Source organism: Amblyomma americanum, chromosome 1 (assembly GCF_052857255.1).
Source record: "Amblyomma americanum isolate KBUSLIRL-KWMA chromosome 1, ASM5285725v1, whole genome shotgun sequence".
Classification (NCBI taxonomy): domain Eukaryota; kingdom Metazoa; phylum Arthropoda; class Arachnida; order Ixodida; family Ixodidae; genus Amblyomma; species Amblyomma americanum.
In genome coordinates, this window is record NC_135497.1 from 477,483,602 (window position 1) to 477,496,957 (window position 13,356).

General features: G+C 43.7%; 1 protein-coding gene and 1 pseudogene across 1 annotated transcript in view; one reads left to right on the forward strand and one right to left on the reverse strand.

Moving 5' to 3' along the window:
- The window catches only part of LOC144116059 (uncharacterized), a 430,049-nt gene that overhangs the window by 56,158 nt on the left and 360,535 nt on the right, over positions 1–13,356 (forward strand). The gene's annotated exons all lie outside the window — the stretch shown is intronic.
- LOC144116524 (uncharacterized) lies at positions 7,594–12,056 on the reverse strand (annotated as a pseudogene).

Consider the following 13,356-nt stretch of genomic DNA (forward strand, 5'->3'; position numbering starts at 1 on the left):
CACTTTTTGCTGCATCCAAGGCACCGCATTCACTTCCAATCAATCAACTTTTAACATATTTTCAAAGATGATAAAAAGTTACAATACGGGACGTATTGACCTGTGTGCCTCTGGAAGTGACCAAAATATGATGGAAGAAAGGAAAATGAACACAACATGAGACCACTGCGTATAGTACAATTTTTACAATGGCTTCCTGGTGCCTGTCCTGTCCACATCTGTGTTTTTTTGTGCTATATGTTTTCAAAAACTCTTACCAACTAGCCCAAACAAAAACACAACATAAAGCCCTTGGGAAGGGCACACAGCAACCAGTGCAGTACGAATTACAAGAGGGGAAAACAATGGAAGTACTAGGCTGTAAATTTTAGCATCGATTTGGTACAATACAATCATGTTTGAAAAATACATGTGATCATTCTCACAGTGATCCCTTTGAAAGGGCATAATCTGAAACTAGAAATGTGCTCCCGGCACTGTTTCAAGAGAGACTGAGAAGAACTCCGTACAAATATCTACCTGAATAAATACACCCTAGATCATCTTTTTGGATCTGTTGACTACTGCTCAGCAGGAGCAGACATACAGAGGAATTTGAAATTTGCCATTTTTCTTTAATGCTAAGCAGATCTAGCTTCTACCTGGGCTTGTTACTTGATACCAGACAAAAATAGGAGCCCAAACCAAAAACACGGACACAGTGATGATAAGACAGGACAAGCAGCATCTGTACCGTCCCTTGTCCTCATGTTTGGCTTGCATTTCTAATTTTTCGGCTCTAGGCTGTTTTACAAAAGTAAACAAAGTGAAAATCTCACCATCAACAGTCTCAGCTGTTGATTCGAGCTCGCTCGCTGCTTGCTGCTCGCTGTGAGGCCGACTTTCTTCATTTGCACACAGTCGTGCTGAAGTTGAATACAAACTGGCATCATTAGTGGCGATTCAGGAAGCTCGAAACACACTACTGTGTAAAACTGCAAGATCACAGTTCCATCCTAACTGAATGCAGAAATGCCACTTCAGAATACTCTCGGCAAAGGGACACAACAGTTGCATGGCCTGGCTATTTTGCATACAGGTGATCTTAAAGGACAACAGACGTGAAATTACGAAGTTCAGAAACAAATGCGACCACTTATCTGGTTATACAGAGATGTCCCCCAGGATACATACTAACACTCCTTTAGGTCAAGAAGATATTTTAGTTTAGTGTTAATCACAGGCTGTACAGAGACCTCACAATTCAAAACCCATCAGCAACGACGAGCAGTTGATGTGACATAAACAACGCGACGTCATGAAGATACCTATGAAACATAGCAGAATGCACAGTGATGCACAAGGCTGGATCTCACGAGACTCGACCTTGGTCAGTGCTCGGCAAGTCCCGCGTGCACGTCACTGGATTGTGAGCACGTGTACTCACAGCCTTGCTGTCAGGGGGCGCTTGTGTGGCGCACTTAAATAAACTTACCGTCACGCCATACCCATGCGCTCAGACCTAAACTGACCATGTTAAATGGCCTGGTAATTAAGTCGTGCTCAAACTTTACAGGTCAAATTTACGCCATTCTGGACCACTAGCTACTTATTAAAGTACAAATCTCCAAAGAAGCACTGAGCTACTGAGCCGAAGTTCCCGGGTTCGATCCCGGCCGCAGCGACCACGTTTCGACAGAGACAAAGCGCGAGGGTGCCCGTTTTCTGCACAATGTCAGCGCACATCAAAAGTCCCCAGGTGGCCGAAATTATTCCAGCCCTCCACCAGCGGCACCTTTCTTTCTTCTCTCACCCTCTCTTTTATCCCTTCCCTTACAGCCCTGTTCAGGTGTACACCGAAATGCAAGACAATTGCAGTGTCATTTCATTTCCTTAAAAATCCAACTTTTCACATCTGTGCCTATAGTCCTTTAATAATAACATTTCTTGTATACCAGAATGGTGCAACGGTACATCTAAGGACACAAAAGAAACTAGCATGGCCAAACCAGGAACAGAGCGCGGAATATATGTCGCATGAATAGAAACTAATTCGCAGTACTAACGTGGGTAGAAGAGAAAAAGATAGTTTGAGAATTGGGGTATTCTAAGATAAAATTTATTTTTGTATCTCCATTGTACCTGAGTTAATTTGTTCGCTGGGTAACAAAGCTCCTGACTCATACATTTAAAGCAATTAATGTTTTCATAACAATGAGGTGGTCTTTTGATACTCCATGTGCTCATACATTATCGTTATCTACATATACAGCAAAATCTCATTAATTTGACCCCTGTTAATTACGAAAATTCCAACTAGCACAACGGTCCTGGCCAACACCTATGTAAGTGTATTGCGTCGAGCACACATTAATTAGGACATGGGCTGGCTTGCACCAGTTAATTTGAACAGGGGGTCACGTTAATACTACCCGCAAAGCCAGCTATCACCGAAGCAGACCTCCTCGAACCTGAATTGAATGGAACAGTGGTTACACCTCAGGCACGTACAGGCATACACCTGCGCACTATGGCAGGCTTGAGAATGGTCGTCTCCCGTTGCCGAAATATAGCCAAACAGCACACCATCCCACCACTGCCATAGAGCGTGCGTACGAGTGTAGAAGCATCCTGGAAACACGACAGGGCTCTCTGTGAAGAGCCACCATTGCACCGCAATGCAAAAAGGGCTGCACGGGCACTGTAATGTGTGGAAGTGAGGCACAAGCACCTCACCAAGAAAACTCTTTATTAAGCAAACTTGTGCTCAAACTAAAAGTAACTCGGCAGCGGCAGAGCAGGCGAGTGCCATCAGCAGTAGACGAATGGTATGGCATGGTGGCCGTAGCCCGAGCACATTTTGTGCCTGCCTTATCGCACTTACACGAGCCTTCAGCGAGCAGGCATGTGCCGCTGCCAAAATAAGAGCGCAGTCATCGCACAAACTAAAGATAAGTGCACAGTCTGTTGCTGGCCAGATTCGGTAAAGGCATACCGCATAGTTTGTGGCGTTACATTATAGCAATTTTTCGACACTTTAGACACTTGGTGCAAAGTATCTGACAAAACTGCGAAAAATCATCATTGTTGCTAAGTTTTCATCTCACATGTATAGACAGCCATTATAGAGGCATTCATGAGATAAAATTGCTGTGATACAAACGGTTTTTGGGAATTTTTTAGAGTCACTATATAATGCGGACATTTTTCCTGGTCCCCTGAAGGCTGAATTACCAAAATTTTATGGAACACCTTTTTCCCATACTCCAGGAGACAAAACCATTGGATGTTCAATGAGCATCTGTACATCTAGCCATGCTTGCTCACTCCCGAGATATTTTATAACCCTTCCAATTTCAAGCAGTTTTCTAGAAATTTGAAAACTACCTCTTAATCTTTAAGTTGATTAACAATTACTCTAGAACTAAGGGCAACATGCAGTGTGCTACGAAATCGTTACTGGTAGATTCACCACCGATCTGAGAGCATGGCAAATGTAGATAGCGGGTGCTAAGTCTACCACGTTCTATTTGTCTGGAAGTGCAATTAACAACGATGGAGTTTTTTTCCAGTTCTTGCAAGCATACTGCCATAAATCCCCACTCAGAACTAAAACAATGTCGACCTTAAATTAAATACTAATGAGAATTCTTGACTTACGGGTACCGCCAAATGCTTCATGCAATCAGCTAGTTCACTGCAGGAGAGAAAAAAGATATGGCTGCCAGCATGAAATGACACGCACTGCGGTGACTTGGCCCCAGAGGTACAACCTCAGACGGCGTGGCGGTGCAGTTTTATCAGATCACCCGTGGCATGCCGAGACTTATTTTGCCGCCGGTTGTACATTTTCTATCATTTGTTATCGGTTGCTGCTTCTCTGACACATTCCCCACCTGTGTAATGCACAATTCTGGGCCTTTAGGATAAATAAATATATGAAATTTATACCGCATGTGGTTGTTAAACATGCACTGATATTACGAAGCATGAGTGCAATCTGCACTGCCCCATTTCACTGTGGACAGGATCTAACATGGGTACCCGGCACAGCAGCATGAACCGTTCAGCTGCTGTGACAAGCTTACAATTGAACTGAAAAAGCTAAACATAGACAGCTGGGCTAGCTGGATCTTTATTGCATTATGAAACATTGTTTCAGCGCACAAAAAAACATGGATGAGGAAAGAGCACACAACACAAACCACAAGTTGATGTCTGGCATTTGTGTTGTGTGCTCTTTCCTCATCCATGTTTTTGTGAGCGAGAACAATATGTTTCACAATGCAAAAAGATTTAACCATACCAAACATTTCTTTACTAAGTATTATTAAGCATCTTCAGTGCAGAACTGATGCTGAGAACTACAGGACTTCAAAAACAAGGCACTAGTGTGTTTCAGAAGCAGTTCATCAGCTTACAGATGCAATAGCTAAATGTTTATTCAGCTACTGTTTTCGACGACTGGCTAAGTAGTGGCTATCAATATGACTTCTTAGTCTTAAATTCGCCATGCAGAGGAGCAGACTCAGAATTTAGCAAAGGGCACTTTGCAATCACTAATCAAGTTACCATCATTTTGTCTGCAATACAACTACTTACGGCATGTGGTAACGATGACCACTGGGCACCGCATCCACTCGCCTCCGGCAGCTGTATCGGCTTCAGATTTTGCTAGCCGTGTGACCTCGGCACTCCTCGCCACAGGCATTTGCTTCTGTCCAGGGTTAGCCACACAACAGGGACGACTGCTAGGCAGTCGTCTTCCTGTGGGAACTAAAAACAGCGAATGGCTTTGACATGCTGCACAGAGAAAACACGGCAGAAGATTAATAGGAAAAAAAGATTTTTACCAGCACATTGTCTGTGCTGTACTCTCCCGGCACTTGCCTGTTTGGCTGCCAACTCATTCTACGTCGCACTGCACTTCTGTACTTTCAACAGAAAGTTGAGAGTTACATATGTGTCGCGAGCGCTTGCAATGTGGGACTTATTAGCAATCTTTCTGTGCCTTTCGTCATATGAACTAAATAACAGCGAGAAATTGTGGCGTGGAACTTCAGCGCATTGAGCAACAAACTGAGTGAAGTTTACCAGGAGCGCATCGATGATAAAAGCAGTAGAACGCAAGAAATGCCCAAACGAGGAAGAGGGACAACAAGCGCGATCAATTAGCGAGCTCGAGATTTGCACTCACTATATGTCGAGTCACATTGATCTTAGGTTTTGCAATACAGGCTCACAGTAAGCGGGAAGGAACACATACAAAAGATAATACTCTCAAGCTGTAACCGATCACTGGCAGGAGCCGCGTTACTTCTGGCAGCACTGTAGAATTGTTTTCGTTCATCCTGTTCTTGTTACATTTCTCTCATCACACGGAGACTCGAAATGCAACAAAGCCAACACTGCCATGGAAGCATTAGTCAATTAAGCACAAGGCATGCAGGCTAGCTATGACTCTACATGCATGCTTCAACCACGCGATTAGCCTTACAAAGGCAAAAATTGGCGATGGAAAGCACTCGACTACATAGCACGTGGCAACTGTCACTGCGATCATAATCGTAATATTAATATATAGATAAACATACAATGTGCCGTGAGAAACAATACCGTATACGCGAAATGTCCTAAAAGTACGGACTGGCCCTTGGATTGGGATTGGCATGGAATACAGTAAACTGTTCTAGTTCACTATAGCATGGAACGCACGTGGGAGCGAGAGAGGATACCTACGCTTATGGGCAACGCGGTAGTTGTGTAAAATTTATTCGACGCTTAGTGTTGACAGCATCACCAGGAATAATTTTCATTATTTTGATTACACATTAATTATTTTCAAAAACTTAATATCTTATTTTTTATAAGTTATGAAAGCATGCGCTGCCGGGTTTATTATGATAGTAATGAAGTTACAAACAAATCAGTGTAAAAAATAAATAAAATAATAAACACAATATTTTTGCATTCTTGTATCTTAACATAAACTTGTGCACTTCTTTTTTTTCGCACATTGCCGTTTTTTGTGATATTTTTCAAGCAATGCTGCCTGCAGGTATAGTGCCTATACTGGCTATAATAGGATACAACTTAAAAAAAAACAGCAGTTGCTAACACTGGGCCACGGTCCGCGGCGCTCTGTACTACTCCGCTAGCCAAACACAACAGCATACGAAATCGGCTTTTTAATGTCTCACTTTCTTCAACGAGCCAGGTATCAAAACTCTAGAGCTTATAATTTTTTTCTGGTGATAAGTTTCTTGTTTAGGTAACGAAAAAACTTAACTACGGACTACTTTTTTTGTCGTGGAAGAATTATGTGTCGTGGTCCTGAATGTGGGCGGAGCTTCACTGCAGACTTAAGTTGTATCTGACTATAGTGTGGCAAGCGCGGGCTAGGCGAAGGTCCCGATGTCGATGATTTCCGGAGCGCCCGCTTGGTGCGCTGTTGTGCGGGTGGGTGCATCTCCGTTCAATTCGCACCGTGATACGCGCGCTCGGAGGAGCGCGAAGCAAAATATTTTTTTTTTGTATTTGGAGCGCTCTTTTAAAAAAATGTTTTGTAATATAAGACCTACGCGAGCTCGTTCACTGTGCGCACATTTTGCAATACCAAATATAAATCAATTTGTTGTCGTATTCTAGCAGTTTGCTTTCGCCCGCAAAAAAACTCGATACTAACCATGCAACCGATTTTTTTTATTTACTAAGCTCTCGAGAGCAAAATTATTTCATAAATTCCAAAGCCCCTTACCACATAGCCTTCATTCGACCATGCTGAAGTGAAAATAAAGAATGACAATAAGGTTATGCAATAAACTGCACATTAGCTGAAGGAATGTGCGAGATGTTCATTGCACTGGAAATTAAAATGTTGAGATCGAGAAATTTATTGCAGTGAAATTTAAAGCGCCACCCTCTATTAATTTTAAATACACGCTGATATTTGGAAATGACTTTAAAGGGCTGATTTTGTTGAAGGCGAATAATGAACTTAATGAAAATTTCCTCAATCAGAGCACTTAAAAAAATGCACAAAACTTACATTGTTTTTAAAAACCTACTATAGTGACATACGTTAAATAATATTTCCGTTAAAAATCTTAGAACAGCTGTGCTTCACAATGAAGAACATTAAAAACAAACATTTTCTTATTTCGTTCTCATGATGAGCCTAATTCAGAATATTACAACCACAATTTATAACTCCGCCGATCTTAAAAGCTTCCTTATAATTCAACTAGCCCACTTACCAGATAGCGAGATGTTGAGAACTAAAGCTCGATGCCGCACGTAAAGGCTGGCATACCCAAAGCATGCCAGCAATATTTAACCTGTTTCTCATTTCCATCCAGAATAAACAAGATTTTAAAAAGTTTTTATACCACTGTTGAACACTCTGTCGGATAGAGTCGAGCCAGTGGTAATTACGTGCATGAGATCTACGGATATCTGAAAACACCAAAATATAAAAACAAAAATCTGGTCGGCTCCATTTACTGCACACAAGAAACGTAAAGTACGTAATTTATTCACACAACAGTGTACAGTATTATATAACAAATCAAGTGCAACATAAAGAGGACAAAGCAGAATTATTCATACTTCATGCTACTGGCAGTGGCGCAATTTAAGGAGTTTTTGTCGCTGCCTTTGACCTTCTCTTTTCTTGTTCAGGCCCTTAACAAAAAATCTGAACCTTAACAAGACATAAAACTTGACCACTTCGGACAAACTTTCCTTCTCATGGCTAGAGCAGCCAAGCGGCGGCAGTGAGAAGGAACGTAAGCACTAAGCGAAATCTAGCAAACTCTCTTCATGCAGAACATTTCTGCTGAAGAAGGCGGTGAATTCGTCCTCGATTAGCTTGACTGCAGTGGACCGGGCGGAACTATAGGTAAACTAGCCCACCGTTGTCAAAATGAGATGTAAAGTGAGAACTGTCATCCATGTTTGCGTCATTTGCTGTCACAAAAAGACAAGATGCACACTGCGGGCATGCGTTTTTTTGCGATTGTCTTTCTCGCCACATAGCCAGAAGCATAGTAGATCAAAGCAGCGTTACTTTTCCTTTCTACGTACCCGGCATGGTCATTTCTGAGCAGAACACTATAAATTGCCTCCTCGACTTCATCAACATTTTCATGGTCAAATAAATTATCAATAATGTTCAAAAGTGGCGCTGCCTTGGTGCTAGACTGTGATACAGGTGCTTCACTCAAGAGTGCTTTGATAACATCTGGTGAGCAGTTCGTACCTCTCGGTGGTTTTTCCAGGTTATAAAAAAGACATTAAGTTAACAGTCACCAGAAACTGTGACACGGTAGAGTGGTCGTTACAACCAGATGACTGCCTTATAATGCCGAAAACGTTTTCCAGTTTTTCCTGACTCAAACGCCATGTGAAGAAATAGTTGTATCCTACAGTGGAGCTAAGGTAAGATAGCAAGTTTATAATGTACTTCTTATCGTAACCCTTAGTCCACAAGCCGTGTTTTCAGTAAGAAATCCGCCCCCAGCTGGTTCTGCATGCCGCTGCCATGCGTCTAGGTAATGTAAAAAATTTTCTAGGAATTTTTAATCTGCATTTCCGGGCTTCAGAGCCTTTTGGCTCGTCCTTGAGGTCATTATGCGGATAAGCCGGTTCATTTGCTTGACGAATTGCTCTGTTGGTTCTGCATTCCTGAGCACAGAATGTACACGTTTTCTGTGCACATAGAGTCCCTTGATCACCTGGTCACCAAAAAGCTGAAATGCTAAATCTACTTTCATTTTCTCGAATGAATTTGGCTTCAAGTGTGAACTTGTTATGTTGGGCATAGCTTTCAGCGTTGCATTGTCGCGGGCCGACTCCCACGCTGTCTCGATAATACCGCTGTGAACGTAGCCAGACGGAGTCAGGTAGCGTTTGGACACAAATCCATTCCACACATTTTTTCAGAAGGTGTGAAAAGTCTGAGACGAAGAAAAATTGCTTTTTAGGGTCGACAGGGTGCTTCGTGCTGTTTCTCAGATGAGTAGCAGAACCTATTGAAAACATGTTTTGAACATTAGTTAACGAAAAAATGATGCCAGAACAATGTCTTTAAAGCCAGCAACAGAGAGACACTGTGTAGGCTTCACCTACACAGCTTTGAGTGTGATAGAGTAGCACATTTTTATATTTACCACAGCGGCAGGATATCAAACTTGCAGCTTTTGACTATACATTAGTATGGAAACAGATAAAACACTACACTATTATGAATCCATTGCAGCCTATAATTTATATACATTTTAAGAACGATTATGTGGAGTTTTCAGGTAATTGTGAAATTTCGCTTTTAAGAAGTTTATTATGCTTACACACAGGCTGACAGTATTAACAAATGAGTGAAATTTATAGTTTGCTCACGACGTATGCCAAAGATCCGCTACATGCTCATGTTCCAGCTGGCGCCGTCACATGTCACGGAGTCAACGTACAGGCCTGCTTGTTCAGCCAGGACCGTGCATTCGACTACAATTTTTGCCAGTGTGTCTGCTTTCACATTTCCATTCGAGGCAAAAACGGCAAGGATTTGCGCCCAGCTCCCTAAAAAATGGGCAAGACCAATGATGGGGCGAGATATATGACCAAGTAGCTGATGCCATGAGTTTAAAAGCTAGCACATTTTAAGCAACTTACCGGTGTAGGGCTGAAAAAGCACAATCATCCCGTCGTCTACAAGCACACCTTTGTGGTCACTGGTCGTGTAATCTCCAAGATCCACGAAGCCTTCAATGTTACCTGAATTGTTACAAAAAGCACATTACGCATCATGCGGAACATTGACTCTCATAATGGAGCAAATAAAATGCAATCTTGCTTTTCTACCTGAGATGTAGAATTAATTTAAAGCTACAGGAATGACATGTTGGAATTGGTATTGAAACTTACCGGCTGCCTTCGCACTGAGATGTTCGGAGAGTTTAATCTCATCCACAAGCAGGCCCCCGTGACGGCTGAACGTGTCCATGCTTTTGGTCTCTTCGCTTAAAGCCGCAAAAACCTTCTCGTTCAGACCAAGGCCACCCTTAAATCGTTGCAGATATTTTGCAAGCATTTTCGTCCAGGCAGAGTCATAATGTTCTGCTTCCGAAGGTGCTCGTTGAGCCTTGGGCTCCGCATCCTCATTAGCAAACACTCCACAATCCAGATATCATCATAAGGTATGCCTCTCAGAGACTTTCGTCTTGCGGCCAGGAAACAAGCTCTCACAGCTAACTGCTGCTTCTTCGGGAGTGAGTGTATTTTTGCCTCAAGAGCTTCTTCGCTCAGTGCATTGTTTTGCTCCTTCATTTTAGTCACCTGCTGCTGATTATTGGCCAGGCTTTTCTTTGTCTTTCTCAAAGCACGAAAAAAATTCTTGAATTTTTTCTTGTCACTGCAAGGATCTTTCGTCTTTTTTGTTCTGTACATGTTGTTCTGCGAGAGCTTCCGTAAATATTTGCTGTGCAAGCATGACTCTCCTTTTCCATCAGTGTTCAGCAAGCATTTCTCTACAAAGTACTTATTTCTGTATGAGGTGTGCTTTCCTGCAACAGGAATCATGCCACATCAATTACAAAGACCACGCAGAGCCATTTCTTTGACTAATGTCTCTGCCTCATGGCGAGATGTAAGCACGAGCTTTTCCTTTTCTCTTCCTCGGAAGTAAATTGTAGCAATTACAGAACCATGCTCACGCAAAGGTTTTCCAAAAGTCACCATTCTTTCGATGAAAAGCTTCGAGAAGTCACCAGCTTCAGTCTCGCAACAGACATAAAATAGTGCGCCACTTCACGCAGCCGACAACTTCATCCATGTCACCGGAATCAGAATTGCATCGAACGGGTGCCGAAGATCACCTGGGCACGGCGACTGCAGTATCGCTTCGCTATCACACACCGGTCCTGTAGCAATGTGTGTCTGCTCAGAATCGGAACGCTTCCGGAGTTCCTCCGATGCGCCTCCACGAGAGACGCAGTGAGAGTCAACCCACGTATCACCACCGTCGACTGCAGAGTGCAACTCGGGATTCACCAGCTCGACATTTCGCTTCCGTTTTTTAGGTGCCGGTCCTTGGTCGCAAATGTTTCGCACCTTCCTTTTCACCATCTTTTTAGGCACAAGATGAGCTGGGTAATTTTCAAATACTGTAGGGACAGCATCGGGCTTCAGGCGTGGCTTCTCTCGGGCGAGTTTGTTCACGACGCCGTTCACCGCAATTTTAAAAGATCTTTCGATACATTCGTTCTCAAAATGTTTTTCGCACACGACAGCCTTCGGTGTCAGCCTTCTGTATGCCCTCTTGATCTTATTTTACCATTCAGCAAGCCGTGCTGGGTCCGCCGGTGCAGTGAACAAATACACATTTTCTTCGTTAGACGGATAACCGCTTCGACAGAACGGAACAAAACACGTCCTCTCTTTGCATTGCCTCTTAGCCTTTAACACCTCAGGACGTTTTTGCTCACCTTTAGCGTCTTCGAGCTTCACAATCTAAGAGATGATGCCTGTCAAACATTGATTTCACACGTCCTAAGCAATCGCGCGAGGCTGCGGCATCGGCGCGGCAGCAGACGACAGACGCATCCACTCGACCGGCAGCGCCCCTTGCGGCCTCTCCGAGTAGTCATCGCGGCGGGGGCCTCGCCCTCCCGTTAGAAACGCACGCGCTGCGTACACTAGCCAGTATATTTCTAGGCACTATACTGCAGCCATAGCCACCTCTATTCTATTTATGCCCGCTCAACAGCGGGGAACGCCGTTGTTAGGCGCTGTTCGCGCTAGTGCGCGAAGCTGCCGACAAATGGCGCGCGCAGCCCTAGATGGAGCAGACGACGCGGCAGGAGTTTCAGCGTAAAACGCGGCGCGCAATATTCTGATACTCCTCTTCTTTTAGTAAGAGTGATATGCGGGCACGATCGTTAAAGTGCTAAGTTGTTTTTGTTAAGCCATGTGTGCATGTACTTGCATGTACGCCTTGCTTTTCGTCTTCATCAAAAAGCAGCCAGGATGGCACTCACGTCCTTGGGTTCAGCAGCCAAGCATCCTAACCACTGAGCAACCATGATGGGTCAGATTGCTATTTTGGAATATAATCTGCTCATCAAAGAAAATATGAAAGCGGCGGCCGGGCATACAGATCGAACGTTGCTGCAGTACCGACATGAATTCCTCAGTTTTGAGCTGTATCGACCTTCATTATTAGTGTACTTCAAATTTTTGCAAAACACGCATTCTCAGCACAAGTCGTATCCTATCCAGTATATAAGCAGAAACATTAAGGAAGCATTTTTGTGTGCGATGAGTGAATGGAAAAAAATTTCACTGTCGTAGTTGGAATAAAATTTACATAGATGCGCAAAAATGTTTTCACAACTTTAACAGCTTTCTAGATAGAGGCTTTCATGTGAGCGGCTTCACTGCGTCGTTCCTGTCATTCACTGATAACGCATAGTTCACGAAAACAGGCCGGAAAAACTTTGTGCAGATGAGTTTCAGAAGCTGGCCGTGGTGATCACTGCAAGCAAGCTCAAATTTCAGTGCTCCATGTTCAGCAAGAGCTTAAACTGCATTGTTGACTGCAGCTTGCTGGGGTTTTGCTAAAAATCTTTTGTTGAGCAACACCTCGACAGTTCTTCAGGGCGTACAGAGCGTACACAAACTCCATTGAAGGGATAAAGGAGGCCTCCTCTGTCCTGATGACGGGTCAAACTGTCACTGTGCGCAGATGAGGCTGGTCGAGTAAGAACAGTGCAGCTGCTGCAATAAATTTTTCCTTGAACAACGCGAGTCAATCAAATAACCCCCTAACATCGCAAGGAGCGCTGCAGTGTCTGGCGCTGGCAGCAACGTTTCCTGTGTCCTGAGAATTAAGGTCTTCGATGAGACTTTTCGCCTCCGGTGGAAAGTCGTCCGCGCACTGGGTGACTGCAGGTTTGTGTTTATTAATTGTTCCGGAGCCGAGCATGCTGGTTTCGTCAAAGTTGATTGCCTGTCTTGGGGAGGTTTCCCTTTGTACTGTTGATGCTGTTCGGGGTCGTTTGAATGTGCCAGGATTCGAGTAAGCGCGTTTTTGCTAACCTGTTCCCGCACCGAGTATGGTGGTTTCGTCGAAGTTGATTGTGTGTCTTTGGAATGTTCAGTTAGAGGACTGAGGTTTCTTGCATAGTTGCGGACGTCGTTTTCGTGTTGCCGAATTCTTTCTTTTATATATCTTTGGTTTCACCAATGTAGCTGCGTCGCAGTAGGCGCAAGAAATTTTGTAGATAATGCCTTGGGCTCTTTTTCTCTGTGGTCGATTTTGGGAACACCCGTAACCAAGCGCAGCAGTGCTTGTAGACTTGGGCGCAACCTGGAGACCACCCT